Here is an 18,314-nt window from a genome sequence, read left to right on the forward strand (position 1 = left end):
CTGTCCGTCCAACCGTCTGTATGAACACGCAGATCTCGGAGGCTATAAGAGCTAGAGCCACCAAATTTGCTTTGTATACTCGTGTATTATGCATGTAAATGTATAGAATTAATTGGAATTTTGGCCACGTCCACATACGCCCCCAGGAATCACATAAAACCATTTTTCTTAAAATCAATTGTAGACTCGCTTAATAGACGCGCAGATAATGGCTATTTAAAAATTTTGCCACGCCCACTTCCGCCCCCGCAAATTAAACAAAACTGATTTTATCAAAAACTAACAAAGCTAAAGTTACCAAATTTAGTATGTACACTAGCTTAGTATGCGCGCAGAGAATATATATTTTCATATTTTGCAAAAACCGATTTCCTCCTGTAGTTTTTTGACTATCGCAATCAAATTCGGCAGACTAATTAATATTATCTATTTCTACCAAACTACCATTATTTTTAAATCTGACTAGAAACATGCACAATATGCGTACAAACGTATTTTACTACGCTGTCCATAAGGCCAGGATTGGCCGTTGCCTAGTGGCGGCGCTAGAGTGCTCGTGTGTTTGTAGAATGAGCGAGACAGCAAATGGTATGAGGGCATGTAAAAACAATTTAATAGACATGCATTTGGTTTTCGCAATTTGAAATATTTGTTTCACTTGGTGTATGGTATACCCAAGTCGGCGAGTCGACTTACTTACTTCATTGTTTATAACTCTATTTTGTTTTGTGTTTCTTTTTGCATCTGAATTGGTGAACACGATGCTTTAACTTTAAGTGTGTGGGCTGCTTTGAATGCTAAGAATGAAATAAAATATTAAATAATTTTTGTTTCAGTTTATTGTTTTTGTTAAAATAAAATTACAAATTTGAAAGGTCTATAATGCTTGGACTTTTAACCAACTCAACGCTTTAGCATTATATAAACTTCGAATGAAATCAGAATTTAAGGTCAAAAAAATTAAATTTCAAATTTTTTTTCCGCCACTGTACATACAGTATCTAATGATACAAAAATTATATATACATTTAACACTCCATAATACAGCCCAGAAGTTTAAAAAATTTCCCAAACTTTTCAGTGATGCATATATGTACATACATATGTATGTATTTATAGATTTATATAGCAGTTCCGTAATTGTGTGAATTGTGAGAATTAAGTTAAAATAATTGTACTTACAATTAGAGAAAAGCAAAAAAGGGACTACAACAACATGTTTATTACATTCTACATATGGGCATTTCCTCCAAGTCGGGTTTACAATGCAGTTAGCATTTTTTGTAAATTATCGGTTTTTCTTTGTTTAAATTATCTTGACAATTTTTGTGCAATTTGTAACTGATTTTAGATAAAACCTGAATATATTCGATTTTATGACAATACTTATCTGTATTACCCCGCATGAAAAAAATGTCCATTCGACATGTCCGTGCAAAATAATTTTATTTATTTTTTTTATAAACAAATTATTAACATTTTTTATTTGAAATAATATATTTTTAAAATAATATTCAGGAATGATCTTTACAAATTTTGTCTACATTGAAATTATCTCCAGTTTTGCTGAATTCCTTCCTAATGCAAATGGCTTAAAAAAAGACTTAAATTTTTTTTATTGCGAATATCGAGATATTTTAAATTCAAAATTTTAAAATTAAAAGAAAAAAAAAAAACATTCTCTTCAGTGTTAAATAAAGTTCTACACAAGAGGCATGTCATAAACAAAAATTATTTATTTTACCTTTGAATGTGTTTGAATGTCCGTAGCTCCACAACAGAAATGACCATATGCATTTTTGAAAAGATTTAAAAATTTAATTTCTTTTACATTTAGTGTTTTATTTAAAGTAATTGATTCAAAATAATTCATTACAATTTTTATATTGTGCAAGTATTGTACACAGAAGCCGTTTTTTGAATGAAGTTTTATTTTGAGTGATAAAAATAAAGTTAGTTACTTTAAATAAAATAAATAAAGTTAGTTACTTTAAAAAAATTATTATTTTTAATGAAAATATAAAAATGTTATAATCATAATTTTTATAACCTGTAAAATTTACGGTCGCTGACGATATAAAAATTTATTGTCGTCAAAGTCAACATTTGTCATTATTTGATTTTAATTTATTTTCTAACAATGCTTATATAAAGCATATATTTCAACCACAAAGATTACCCCACTGTGCATTTTAAGTACCTAATAACTACTTGGGCAAACGAGGGTTTCGCACTTTAATTGTGATTTTTCTGAACAACTCAAAGTACGGCAGCCGAATATACGCCCACAGTATTTAGCATGTTTGAGGCCGAATATTTGTCTGTTCTCTACAATCACAGTTTGTGCGTTTAAATAGAATGATAAGTATGTTTGTTTAATTTGTTATTATTACACCTGCAACTAGAAGGCAGGGACTTTTGCACTACAATCTTTATATCTTTATATATATTTATATTACAGCTATGTATATAACATAGTCGTCAGAGTTTGATCCAAATTGGCAAGTTGCATACTTCTGACCAAAATTAATATACATGTATGTATGTACTATTTGCAATTGTTCATATAATAATTGATGGTTCTAAAGAAAACTTTGATAACTTACAATGGTTTGACCCGAGGGCCTTTTTGGTATTTGTTTAGTTTTCGCACTTTTTGAAGTTTATCAAAACTGGGTTTAAGTCGGCTTGATAGGCAAAAAAAATTATCTAATTTTTATCCGATTTTAATGAAAAATATATTATTCGACTGGAAAATCAATTCAACTTCTTTCTTAGTTCAAGAAAAAAAGTACTTTTGTACAAACTTCTGTGGTAAAATAGTTTCGCCCAAAAGGACCAAAAATTTCCATATAAAATTCAGATTTTCAATTGGCTCCAAATCCAAAGTTGGGGCTAAGAATTGTTGTATGCAGTTTATCTTAGTTTTGTTAGATCTACAACTTCTTTGAAGAGTTTAAACTTCTATCTGTAATATTTTAGATTTTGAAAAAAACATCTTAAATATTTGTCCCCCCAAAAACGGATTTTTCTTTGTTCAAATGCACGTGTGAAAAAAACGGATTGAACTATGAAGACCATTCTTACGGTCCATTATCCAAATACAATAACCAACAATCTCGAGAAAACATTATTCCATTAAGTTATTTAGAAGCCAAGAAAATCAGAACTAAAAAAAAAAGTCTTTAATTGTTGTCCGCCTTTGTATATGCCGGACATAGAATCTTGATTTGTCGAAACATAAGTAATTATACTATTTTTATGGAATGTATGTACACTACCAAGCAACAAGCTTGCTGCCAACTCTTGTGATGAGTTCGATCGTGGTACCTTTTCACACTCTTTATCACTATATGTTAATGTCATTTTAACTACTTCATAGCGTTTTCAAACAAATAATTTTGAAATTTAGTTTTTTTTAAATCAATTTATAAATAATCATACCCTTGCAAAAAGGGTACATTAACTTTGGCCAGAAGTGTTCAACGCATAAAAAGAAGCATCTCCGACCATATAAAGTATAAATATTCTTGATCACCACGACGAGAAGAGTTCAAATAGCCATGTCCGTCCCTCTGGATGAACGCAAACTTTTCCTAGAGCAATTTCCATGCAATTGTTTTGAAATTTAATATTGGTGAGTTAAATACACCTACTAACGACTGTGCCAAATTAGATCGGGTGACTACATCATATAGCTCCCATAGGAACGATCGGTTGAAAACAGTGACTTTATGAATTACGTCGGTACTTTTGACGCTATTGCTTTAACATTATACATTTTTCAGCTTTACACAGCTATTATAAATGTGCTAAATTTAATCAAGTTCGGGTGACTATATCATATAGCTCCCATGAAAAAACAGTTATTTGTTATGCTAATGTAGGCCGTTCTATCACAGCCATTCTTTCATATAAAACCTTTTTTATCGTTGACGGCTTTTTTGTCCTTTTGTTTTTCCTCCTTCTTTCTTATTACAAAGACTTGTAAAATAACCTTCGAACAAAAATTGTTCTAACGTCAACTGACATGACATTTTCTGGATTTCCCTAAAGACTATAATAGCTAGACACATCAAATCCTTTAGTAAGCGCGCAGACATTAATTGTCTAAAATTTTGTATACCCTTGCAGAGGGTATTATAAAACTGGTCAGATGTTTGTAACGCACAGAAGTAGACATTTCCGAGCTCATAAAGTATTTATATTCTTGATCAGCATGAGAAGCTGAGTCGATCTAGCCATGTCCGTCTGTCCGTCCATCTGTATGAACACGCAGATCTCGGAGGCTATTAAAGCTAGAGCCACCAAATTTGGTTTGTATACTCGTGTAGTATGTAAATGTATAGAGTTAATTGGAATTTTGCCACGCCCACTTCCGCCCCCGCAAATTAAACAAAACTGATTTTATCAAAAACTAACAACGATAAAGTCACCAAATTTAGTATGTACACTGGCTTAGTATGCGCGAGTATACATCTTTTCATATTTGGCCACGACCAATTTCGCCTTCATAATTTAGAAAAAACCCATTTCCTCCTGTAGTTTTTTGACTATCGTATTCAAATTCGGCAGACTAATTAATCTTATAAATTTTTACCAAATTTTATTCAAATCGGACTAGAAACATGCAAAATATGCGTATGAACGTATTTTACTACTGGCGGCGCTAGAGTGCTCGTGTGTTTGTAGAGTGAGCGAGATAGCATATGGTATGAGGGCATGTAAAAATAATTTAATAGACATATGTACATTTGGTTTTCGAAATTTGAAATGTTTGTTTTACTTTGTTTATTACTTCATTACTCTTCAGTTGTAAAGGCTTAATCTGCTCATTAACCCTTGTGTCAGAACTGGTCAGTATATTTTTATACACATATTTTGTTTCATTAAAATTTTATTTATTCCTTCCTTAAATTAAATTGTTTTATTTAATTTTTTATAAAATGTTTGTCTGCTCTAAAAAATCGGGTTGACATTCATGATTATATTCTTTGTTGGTTGTGTGATAATACAGGTTACGTTAAGTGTGCAGGTTACACAGGTAGAATTGATATTGTTTAAGAGCCAGGTGGTGAATGGGGGTTGTGAGGTTTTACTGGTATCACCTGGGAATAATCTCTCAAAAACGGTGCGAATTGTAGTGTCCGATTTGTCCGGGCAATTACCCAATCTAATGGAAATTGCCGATAGTTCAAATAGAATCGAGGTCCCCGTGAACAAGTTGACTGCTGCAGTGAGTGACTTGTCCATGTTGCAGCAGCAACTGACGCGTCGGGACCGCGGCCTCTCGTTGGTATACCACCAAAGAAACATAAATTTGTTTTTAGGCTAGACCCTGTTGTCACATCTAATGATAAAATAGCCTATATTCGGAAGAAAGTTACCGTCTCGAATATTGCGGCGTCCATTAAAATTAGTGTTTCTACCAATATCTTTGACATTATATGTCGAGACGATTTTTGACCAAAGCGTATAATAGTGAAAAAATATACTGTAAAGAAGGAAAATCGGCGACCGAATCGCCTGCCAACAACAACAAAAACAATTCCTGCCACACCAGCGAAAGCTGGTGTGTCAAAAAGCTAGATTCATCCCTTAACCTGGGTTAACAGAACATTACAGGACTGAAATCTAAACTACCTCTATGTAAAAAGACTATCTATCATCTTTTACGATGACGTAACTAAAACCAGACTTTGCGGATGCAGCGGTTTTTTCCACAAACTTTCCTATAATCAGAAGTGACCGTATTTCTCGAGTAGGCGGTGGCGTTCTGATAGCTGTTGATGCTTCTTTATCATCTGAAATGATTCAATTTTCTAGTACCCAGGAGATTGAGTTTGTCGGTGTTAAAGTAAATTTTATATCTTTATCTCAAGTCAATCCTGTCTTAAATTCTAATGGAAAATCGTTAGATCTTATTATACCATACACCCATAGGGTGAAATGGTATATTAAAGTCGCCAAAATGTATGTAACAGGCAGAAGGAAGCTTCTCCGACCCTATAAAGTATATATATTCTTGATCAGGATGAATAGCCGAGTCGATCTAGCCATGTCCGTCTGTCCGTCCGTCCGTCCGTCCGTATGAACACGCAGATCTCGGAGACTATAAGAGCTAGAGCCACCAAATTTGGTATGTATACTCGTGTAGTATGCACATGTTCAGAGTTAATTGGAATTTCGGCCACGCCCCTTACGCCCCCAGGAATCACATAAAACTGTTTTTCTTAAAAAGTATAACAGCTAGAGACATCAAATTTGGTTTATATACTCATTTAGTTGGCGCGCAGAAACCAATTGTTTAAACTTCTTGCCACGCCCCCTTTCGCCCCCGGAATTTACATAAAACTGATTTTCTTAAAAACTATGACAGCTACCGACATCAAATTTGGTATGCAGACTAGTTTAATAGACGCGCAGAAACTGGCTATTTAAAAATTTTGCCACGCCCACTTCCGCCCCCGCAAATCAAACAAAACTGATTTTATCAAAAACAAACAAAGCTAAAGTCACCAAATTTAGTATGTATACTGGCTTAGTATGCGCGCAGAGAATATATATTTTCATATTTTGCCACGCCCACTTCCGCCTCCATAATTAAGAAAAAACCGATTTTCTCCTGTAGTTTTTTGACTATCGCATTCAAATTCGGCAGACTAATTAATCTTATCTATTTCTACAAAACTACCAAATATTATTGAAATCGGACTAGAAACATGCAAAATATGCGTATGAACGTATTTTACTAAGCGGTCCACAAGGCCAGAATTGGCCGTTGGCTAGTGGCGGCGCTAGAGTGCTCGTGTGTTTGTAGAGTCAGCGGGGTAGCACATAGTATGAAGCATGCAAAAACAATTTAATAGACATATGTACATACATTTGGTTTTCGAAATTTAAAGAAATTTGTTTCACCTGGTGTATGGTATACCCGAGTCGACGAGTCGACTTACTTGCTTCATTTTTGTATTGGATTCTTCTTATTGGGATGTTTCTAGGATCGAACTGTTTGTTCTCTCCGAAGACAAATTTTATCCTACATTAAATTTAACCAGAGGGCCGGGGCTAACTTCGACCGCGTCAAAGTTTGTATACCCTTGCAACTTTTTTGGTAACTCCTTTCTTACCTATTAGCCATCAATGTGGAAGAACGTTTTATCTAAAAAGGCTTATGTTTGCGAAAGAATGGCCTACAATCGTAGGAAATAACAAAGATATTGATCAAAGTCACTGTTTTCCACCGATCGTTCCTATGGGAGCTATATGATATAGTCACCCGATCTTTATCAAATTCGACACAGTCATTAACAGATATATTAAATTAAGAAATGTTTAATTTGAAAACAATCACGTTAAAAGTAACGAAGTTATTTACAAAAGTCACTGTTTTCGACCGATCGTTCTTATGGGAGCTATATGATATAGTCATCCGATCTTGATCAAATTTGGCACAGTCGTTTATAAGCGTAATAAACTCTCTAATATTAAGTTTCACGATAATAACACAGAAAATAACGAAGTTGGGGTTTTGCCTGCATTATATACAAGCCTACGTGCAAAATTTCAGCTCTGTAGCTCTTACGGTCTAGGAGGAGTTTGCGTTGATCAAGACGGACGGACGGACGGACATGGCTAGTTGAACTCGTCTCGTCGTGCTGATCAAGAATATATATACTTTGTATGGTCGGAGATGCTTCGTTCTATGCGTTGCACACTTCTGACCAAAATTAATATACCCTTTTTGCAAGGGTATAAAAATTGATCTGCCCTCGCTATCACCATTACTTGTTTCAAATGAATTACCTCTAACTAGGTGCTTTCGTAAGACTGACTTTGCCAGCCTTAATGAAAACAATACTACTACCGATTGTTCTTATCTGTACAATTGTAGAGACATGAACTCAGCTGTTCGTTTTTTCTATGATACTCTGAATTCACTCTTTGATATTTGTGTGCCTCTTGGTAGGCTGGAGCGGCTTAACAAACCTCCCTGGTTCTCTCGAGAGTTATCCAATTTGAAAAATGTGAAGACACGATATTATTAGAAGTTTCAAAAAGCACGTCGTTTATCAGATTACGTTCTGTATACAGTCGCTCGTTCAAAATTCATGATGCTTAATACACAATGCTATTAGAATGATAATTTTGGAACTTTTTTTATAACTCTCCTCAAAACAATAGTCCTTTAGAACGTCTAAATAATATGAATAATTTGGGCGTACTTATGGACCAAAATTTAAATTTTAACACCCAAGTTTCCACCACGGTCGCAAAGGCCATTAAAGTTCTGAAGATATTCAGCGGTGAAGCTTTTGTTTTCTTCTGACCCTAAACAATTTCATAGTTTTGTAAATTCTAAACGTAAGACCTCTGTGCACCCATCTTTTTTGTCTTTTCAAAACAAAAAACGAGCACTGATCAGGCAATTGCAGATATGTTTCCTAGTTTTTTTAAAACAACTTATTCCTCAACGGAATATCGAGCAAGTCAGTATCCTTATCATTTAGAAAAGGCTAATTGCATTTTCAATCCAGTAATTGATGAAAGTTCTCTTCTTAGCGAACTTAGACTAGTTAAAGCTAATTATTCTCCGGGGACAGATGGTCTACCTGGATGTGTACTCAGGTTCTGTGCAAACGCATTATGTAAACCCATTTTAAAATTGTTTCTATTGTCTGTCGAATCTCCATCTATTTGGAAAGAGTCATATATCATTCCTCTGCATAAAAATGCCAAAAAGTCCGAAGCCTTTAACTGCAGGGGTATCTCAAAATTGTCCGCTATTCCGAAAGCTTTTGAGAAAATTATAACTTCTCAATTGCAACATTTTTGCAGCTCGATTATTTCGCCATCCCAACATGGGTTTGTGAAACGTAGGTCTACAACCACTAACCTTTTAGAAATTATCTCTATAATTATCAAAGCGTTCAAAAATGCTAAACAAACTGATGTCGTATACACTGACTTCAGCAAAGCCTTTGATTCTGTTAATCATACCCTATTACTTTATACACTGAACGACATTGGGTTTCCACCTCTTTTCCTTTCTTGGGTTCGAAAATGTTTAACAAATAGAAAACAGAAGGTACTTTTTAAGTATTTTTTTTGCCAACTTCAAGGTAGTCACTCCGATTTCACATTATTCATGAACGATCTTCCATCAGTCATTATTCGCGTATGCTTATATATGCTGACGATGTCAAGCTTTGTCATACTTATAAAGAAACAAATTCATTTAATCGGCTACAAGCTGATCTTAAAAACTTTCAATCCTGGTGCCAGTTTAATCTATTAAATCTTAAAACTACCAAATGTAAGATAATGACATTTTTTTGTAACTCTCCTCAAAACAATAGTCCTTTAGAACGTCTATATAACATGAATGATTTGGGCGTACTTATGGACCAAAAGTTAAATTTTAACACCCAAGTTTCCACCAAGGTCGCAAAGGGTTTCATTAAAAGATGGTCAAAAGAATTTAACAACCCCTATACAACTAAAGTTCTTTTTACTTTGCTTGTCCGTCCTATCTTAGAGTATGTGCTGGTTTAATTGATATAATATACAATTTATTCAGAGCAAACAGTGAATATTGGTTGACGGTTAACACAGAACTGAACCGCTGTTATGTAACAGTGATCGTTCTGTTCTTTCCAACATGTTAATTAACATTGTAGCTTACATTAACAGATTACATGTTCTTATACTCAGATGTGTACATCAACACTCCTTCTGAAGCTACATTATACAAATATGTTTCATTCAATTTTAGTTATTCCAAGAAGGTAAACAAATTCATGATGCTTAATCTTAGACAAACATTTTTTTAAAATATCAGCAGCATTTTCGTTAGTTGAAACATATTTTAAATCAATTTCATTATTTTCTACTTTTTCTCGTACAAAATGATATTTGATGTCGATGTGCTTCGTGCGCTTATGATGAATTGGATTGCGGGCAATTTGCTGCGCACTGATATTATCGCCGTAAATGATGATAGGATGATCGCTCGCAGCATATCCTATTTCGATGAGCAGACGTTTAAGATATACAGCTTCCTTGGCTGCAGTTGATAAGGCTACATATTCAGCCTCTGTGCTACTCTAAGCAACGATACTTTGTTTCGCTGAGGTCCAAGAGAATGCGCTTCCACCCAGATAGAAAGCATAGCCAGAGTAGGACTTCCTATTAGCTTTGTCATTTGCACAATCAGCGTCAACAAAGCCAATTACTGGTTTACCCGTTTTTCGGTATGTGACTCCAAGGTCTATGGTGCCCGCCAAGTAGCGCAAAATATGTTTAGCAGCAGTTTCATGATGTTCGTGCGGGTCGTTATTGCGCTGTGCAAGTTTTCATACTGCATGCAGAATATCAGGTCGGCTCAACACTGCTAAATACATAAGCATACCAATTAGTGACTGATAATTTGTTATATTTACCTTGACGCAGCCCGCGTCATTACAATCAGCCGTAAAACCAGGGGTTAGGGGTGTTCCAACACGTCGACAGTTAGCCATACCATGAACATCAAGTAGCTTTCTTACATACGTCCTTTGATGCAAAGAAATATCTCCCTTATTTTCTCTTTGTATTTCCAGCCCAAGGAAATATTTAAGTCGGCCTCCATCGTGCATTTTAAAATGTACTGCAATCTCCTTCTTAATTTTGGATATGTCTGTTTCGTCATCGACGTAGACGGCTATGTAGCGTTTCTTGTGTTCTTTAATATAGAGGCAAGACTCATGTTTGCATTTGTGGAATCCGATACCACGTAGAACTTCGTCGAGTGTATTATTCCAAACTCTTCCAGATTGCTTGAGTCCGTACAGTGCTTTTTGTAGCTTGAGAACCTTTTTCGGGTAAGAATCGTTGACAAAACCTTCCCGTTGCTTCATGTAAACATACTCCTCTAGATTACTGTTGAGGTAAGCATTGGATATATCAACTTGGTGTATGTAAAGATTTTTCTCCACAGCTATAGCAAACAGCATTCTAATAGTTTCGTAGCGAATGACCGGAGAAAAAGTTTCTTGATAGTTGATTCATAGCTGCTGGCCACAGCCTTTAGCCACCAGTCTTGATTTGAATCTTGCTATATCACCATGCTTAGTTCTTTTGATGCGAAATATCCATTTGGATCCAATCGCCTTTTGGCCAGGCGGTAAATCTACTAAACGCCATGTGTTATTTTCCAACAATGCGGTCTACCAGCTAAACCAGTACGAAGAATTTTTGGTCTTCCTGGTCCTCGTTGTGGAATTTCTTCTTCAGTTCTCTGGATCGGTTCTAGATCCTGTTGTTGATTTGTGATTTCGTCATCACTCGCAGTGACAAAATCTTCCTCCTCCTCTTCGTCAAAGTCCGTATCGTCGTTTGGAGGATTATCTGACCTTTGCGACATAGGTTCCTGGAGATCTTCATTTGGTTCTTCTATTGGGACGTGCGGCTCGAGACAAATAATGCTTGTCACGAAATCGTTGTTTTTGTCTGATAGATAAAAATTTTTAAATTCTTTGTTCTGGAATTCATTTTCTATAAACTTCACGTCACGTCGCTCAACAATTATACGCTTTTCTTGATCATTAAGGCGATATGCTTTAGCTTCAGAGGAATAACCAATAAAAACGTACTCTTTTCCTTTTGAGTGGAACTTCTTTTTATTTGTTTTATCCAAAGCGAACGCTCGACATCCAAAAACTTTTAGGTGCTTCACTGACGGTAAGCGACATTTCCAAAATTCGAAAGGTGTATGTCCATCTAAGACTTTTGTAGGACATCGGTTTCGCAAATAGACTGCAGTATTCACAGCTTCAGCCCATAAAAATTCTTCTAAATTTGCATGAGTCAATAGACATTAAGCCATCTCTACTATTGTTCTGTTGGCACGCTCGGCAACTCCATTTTGTTGCGGCGTATAGGGTACGGTTAGTTCACGCTTGATACCATTTTCTTCAAGGTACATATGCTGAAAAACTCCCGTTTTTATACTCAGTGCCGTTGTCGCTCCTCAATGCTTTGATTTTCTTTCCAGTTTGACATTCGACATAACTTTTGAATTTTTTAAACTTGTCAAAAACTTCGCTTTTAGCTTTGATGAAATAAATGTGGATTTTTCGAGAATAGTCATCGATAAATGTTACAAAATATCGACTACCAGCTAATGAAGTTACGTTCATCGGTCCGCAGACATCCGTATGCACTAGTTCCAAAACATTTTTTGTAGATCGCTCCGTTTTTAATGGGAAAGGGAGTGCACATATTTTTCCCAAATTACATGTTTCACAATTAGTTTCATTAAAACAATTTTTTATTTTCATACCGTGAACTAGTTCCTTGTCACTTAATTGCTGCAAGTTTTTGAAGTTAAGATGTCCATATCTATTATGCCAAATATTTGTTTGCGTCGCACTATCCAATATATGTATTTAGAGTTTCTTTTTCTGAATCATCAATATATACATACAAATCATTTTCATGTGTTGCTTCTAAAACCACTTTACGAAAACTATTTTGTACCATAGCTTTTCCATTTTTAAATATTGTAGTTAAAGCGTATTTCGCTGCTTTACTCACCGAGAAAAAATTCATTTGTAGAGAAGGGGCATACAGAACGTTGTTAATCTCTAATTTACCTTTGTTTGTATGCAACATAACAATTCCTATACCGGGTGCTTCAATATATGTGTCACTGGCTACTGACGTCGCGCCACTATCTATACACCATGTATTCTTTTTCTGCGTCGACATGTAGTTCAAGAGTAAACATGCCGTTGTATTCTGTGTCTCGCTCTTTTGATTTTGTTTCCTCTCTCTCTGCTTTTTTTGGTATGTAGTCCGATGCACGATGCTCTGGGATGTCACAGTAAAAACATTTTCCGTTAAATTTTGACTGTCTTTTTGCTTTTTCCTTGTCCACGGCATTCTTTGTTGAAAACTTTGTAGTGTGTGTGTAAACCATTTGCTTTGCATTGTCTTGCTCACTCTTCTCTTGCTTACGCGTCCCTTCCTCCAGAAGTTTTAATTTTACCGTTTCAAATAATGGTAACTCATCTCTAGTCTCGATAGCAACAACAAAATTTCCCAAGAGTTGGGTAGGCTTGACAGAATCATTATTACCTTTAAATCATCGTTAATTTCAATGCCTATCTCATTCAATTTTTCTATTGTTTCTGTAAATACTCAGACATATTCTGATACCTTGTCCCCCTCTTGCATGCTCAAACGTAAGAGTTTTTGCTACAGTTGAACTTTTCTTATTGGTCCAATTTGCAGATGAATTTCTCGAAATTTTTTCCACGCTTGCGAAGAAGTTGTACATGCCTTTATGTACATTAACTGTGTTGGTTTCGCGTGTAGTATTAGGCTTGCAATGCCTTTTGATCTGCCTGTTCCCAATTTTGAGCCTTAGCTGCAGTTGTTTTTTCCTCTAATGTGTATTTTCCGCATACAACATTCCATAAATCCTGTGAAATTAGTATGCTTTTCATTGACTTACTCCAAACATCGTAACTGTCTTCACCAAGTTTTTCGATTTGAAATGAACCCATCATTTTTCTGATGATTGTTAACAAAATTCACTCGCGAATTTTAGTTTCAGATTTTTCACCAATATTTGAGCTGTTTTGGGCCCATAACCAATGTTGGTTTAATTGATATAATATACCATTTATTCAGAGCAAACAGTGAATATTGGTTGACGGTTAACCCAGGACTCAACCGCTGTTATGTAACAGTGATCGTTCTGTTTTTTGCAACATGTTAATTAACATTGTAGCTTACATTAACAGATTACATGTTCTTATACTCAAATGTGTACATCAACAGTATGGATCTTGCATTTGCTTACGTCAATATGAGTCGCACCAGACTAGACTTAATTCCGTTCAAAGCAATTCTTGCTATTTGCTCTTCGTGGCTTAAGCTGGGATCGCAATTTCCATTTGCCTTTTTCTAGTACTCCTAATTGGTGATATTGACTTACGTTAGTTATTAGCGCAGCTAAATTTGTCGGTGCCTTGTAGGCGGAGTGGACATCATATTATACCTTTAACCCTTAGTAGTTGTTCTTCTTACTATGCCATGCATGATTTTTTTAGCGTCCTCTGCTCTGATTACAATCTTATTTTCCCCGTAATCGGCTCAGAGTCTTCCATTAATATAGTTTAAGCATCTATCCTTTAATATTTATTTAATAGATAACTATAACTATAACTATAGATCGCGCGTAGCAGCCTTTTTCCTGGTGTCGTAGCGGCCACTTGAACGTACTGCGCATAGTATAGTCAACGTTCGCTTTAAAACTTTGTTACTTCATCTGCTAAGATTGTAGGCTGTTCTTTCGCAAGGATTCGTCTTTTTACATTAAAGCTCTTCCTTCTTTGCCAGTTATAGGTAAGAAAAGAGTTACAAAAGCTTGTAAGGCTATGCACAGTTTAACGCCGTCGAAGTTAGCTTTTAAATTTAGTTGGTTTTAGCTAACACCTTTTGCACTGAATTTCTTTTATTTGAATTATTTGTTATACCATACACCCATAGGGTGAAATGGTATATTAAAGTCGCCAAAATGTATGTAACAGGCAGAAGGAAGCTTCTCCGACCCTATAAAGGATATATATTCTTGATCAGGATGAATAGCCGAGTCGATCTAGCCATGTCCGTCTGTCCGTCCGTCCGTCCGTCCGTCCGTATGAACACGCAGATCTCGGAGACTATAAGAGCTAGAGCCACCAAATTTGGTATGTATACTCGTGTAGTATGCACATGTTCAGAGTTAATTGGAATTTCGGCCACGCCCCCTTACGCCCCCAGGAATCACATAAAACTGTTTTTCTTAAAAAGTATAACAGCTAGAGACATCAAATTTGGTTTATATACTCGTTTAGTTGGCGCGCAGAAACTAATTGTTTAAACTTTTTGCCACGCCCCCTTCCGCCCCCGGAATTTACATAAAACTGATTTTCTTAAAAACTATGACAGCTACCGACATCAAATTTGGTATGCAGACTAGTTTAATAGACGCGCAGAAACTGGCTATTTAAAAATTTTGCCACGCCCACTTCCGCCCCCGCAAATCAAACAAAACTGATTTTATCAAAAACAAACAAAGCTAAAGTCACCAAATTTAGTATGTATACTGGCTTAGTATTCGCGCAGAGTATATATATTTTCATATTTTGCCACGCCCACTTCCGCCTCCATAATTAAGAAAAAACCGATTTTCTCCTGTAGTTTTTTGACTATCGCATTCAAATTCGGCAGACTAATTAATCTTATATATTTCTACAAAACTACCAAATTTTATTGAAATCGGACTAGAAACATGCAAAATATGCGTATGAACATATTTTACTACGCGGTCCACAAGGCCAGAATTGGCCGTTGGCTAGTAGCGGCGCTAGAGTGCTCGTGTGTTCGTAGAGTGAGCGAGATAGCACATACTATGAAACATGTAAAAACAATTTAATAGACATACATATGTACATTTGGTTTTCGAAATTTAAAAAAATTTGTTTCACCTGGTGTATGGTATACCCGAGTCGACGAGTCGACTTACTTGCTTCATTTTTTTGTATGAATTGTTGACTGATACAAAAATTATATTACACGCGCATGCTTCTAGGGTTACTGATCGACTTTGCTGTCAATTTTATACATTGGGAATGCACTTCTACACCATTATGAAAAACCAACTAGTTTTTTCAATAATTCGTTCTAGTCGCTGAGTTGACTAGTATACACTATGCAATGATTGCGAAGTTAATCGATAGCTGTTAATGTCGGATTCCCAGATTGATGTGTAATGATCATAAATACGTGCCCTCGAGGAGAATCGTAAATTTGTTATAAAGCGTGGAAAAGAGTTATTCGCCTAACTAAGCCAGCTGACCAGTTTCCTTCGTTTTGTTGTAGAGAAATTGGTCGCCTGAGTTGACCAAATATTGTTACTTGATGACGGTTCACGAAAATAAAAGAAGTTACTATTTCTGGACTTAAGTTGCTACAATTGGTAACTGATCTTAGAATTATAAGCTAAACACCTACAATATTAGTCTTACTTGCTTTTAAAACAATAAAGCTGACACTGATCAACCTATTGCCCATATGTTTGCACATGCACATCTTCCTCTCTGCCATATATTTGGAAGGAATCTTAAAATATTCCTCTTCATAAAAAGGGTAAGAAGTCCAAAGCCTCCAATTATAGGAGTTTAAATAGCAATTGCAGTTTTTTGTTCCTCAATTATTTCGTCATCGCAACATGGGTTTACGAAGCGAACTCTTTCAGAACTCACACAGATGAACGAACTTAGTATCTCCAGTCTTTTGCTTCACTGGATTTTCCGATATCATTTTAGGCGCTGAGCCGATCTACGATCCGTCCACAACCAAAAATTATATTTACTTCATTAGTTGGTCGAAATCACCACAGCACGCGAATAGATACATTAACCGTATGTGTATGCGTGACGAACGCTGACGTATGTATACATATATATGCAAACAGCTATACAATTGGTTTGCAAAGGACCCAAAGAAATTGCGAGGAAAACGAAATAAAAAGGGACTTTGAAGGTTTAGTTTGTGTATTGATGAATATGGCTACAGAAAAAGAATTTTCAACATGTAAAAATATTATTGCTAAGAAGTGCAAGGATATTTAAATATCGCTATAGCCAAAGTAAGCTTTATTTATTTTTAATCAATCTTTTAGAGTAAAGCCTTCAAGCTTATAATTGGTGAAATGGACTCTCCTGAGCTATTGAAGTAGCTAAATTTTAGCATGAAACATTCCGAGTATTTCTTTACGCCGTAATCAGAAAAGAAGCCTCTCCTTCTTTTCGAAAATCCTCTATTCTATCACATTAAGATCGTTATTAGATGTAGTTAATTATACTTTTACTGTCAGTTTTTTTCTGTTTGTTTTGTCTATCGGATATACGGTTGCGTCCCACCGTTGGTCGGCAGGTGCTGGGTAACTCTCTGCTTCGGCTCGCGGGAAACAGGCTACGTGCTGGTGTCCTATGGGCCACATTAACGTACTTCTAGTTGAACGCATCAACGTCTAGACAATAATAAATCGTAATCGTAAACATCATTCTGACAAACTCAAAATGGTGTTATTCGCAAACTCGGATTCAACCGGATCTGACCACCAGGTCAGACGACTTTGGCATTAACGTTTCATCGTTTACCCACGTCATTCGTCATTTTCTCTAGACCAGGGCTAGGCACAAAGAGAGCCAGCGCAAGGTGTCAGTGTATGTGTATGCTTTACATTCATGGCTCATTCGCCCAAAAGGAGCACAATTGATGATCTGCTGCAAAAAAAAAAAAATAAATGAGAAAACAACCCTCAAATCAATTTTTTCAAATGCATTTATCCAACAACGCGACATAGATGCGCTCGCGTTGAAATACTGCAACAGACTAATTCTGTTATAACGCTCTCAAGTGCACTTCGTGTTGACTTCGGCATGCACATTACGGCTTTAAAGCAGGGCCCGGCACAAAGAGAGCGCTAGAAAAATGTAGTTGTATGTGTGCACTTGCTTGTCTGCGTGTGTTGCTTTACACTGCGCAAAATGAAAGTTGACAAAATTTTGCCTCAAATCAAGAAAACGAGTACAGCAGCTAAACTGATGCAAGAGAAAGATAGAAAAACAAAATAGCGATCAATTTTTTCATGTGTCATCTCAACAAAGCGACATAGACCTGCATGCGTCGAAATGCTGAGGAAAACTAAATCCATCTTGATTTTTTTGTGTGAGGACTTCGGCAGCCGTTCGGTTACACGCATACGACGAGCCGAATGTGTTCGTCCCCCGGGGGATATGAGTGCCTGGCTCTGCTTTAAAGTTATATTTATCTTCTTCGTCTTCATCATTCTCGTACTTTATTTATAGTCGTCTGTATCGTCCTTTGAATTCGTGGTTCTCAGCATGGTGTTTATTGTAGTCATTTTTGGATTATCATCGAAACATTTGATATTTTTATTTACACTTCGAACTTGCATTGGTTAAGTTCACTTTTTTGGATTTGTTCAATAAAACAGACTAGTACATTTTAATTCTCACTCTTTCTTTTCTCCCGCATTACTTCGTAGCATTTTAATTTGTCGTTAAAGTCTTTTATGTTTTTAGCTCCATAAAACGTTGACTTGTTCGTTCCAAAGTGTTCAATACCATCAATAACATACTGGATCAATGGAGACTCTTCGATATTTCCTCCGAACACCTTTAGCACCTTTTTTAATTTCGCTCGCAACAGATTTCCTAATCCATTTAATGACCCTTTTTGCAAATATAAACATT

This window comes from Drosophila tropicalis, unplaced genomic scaffold (assembly GCF_018151085.1).
Source record: "Drosophila tropicalis isolate 14030-0801.00 unplaced genomic scaffold, ASM1815108v1 contig_1, whole genome shotgun sequence".
NCBI lineage: Eukaryota > Metazoa > Arthropoda > Insecta > Diptera > Drosophilidae > Drosophila > Drosophila tropicalis.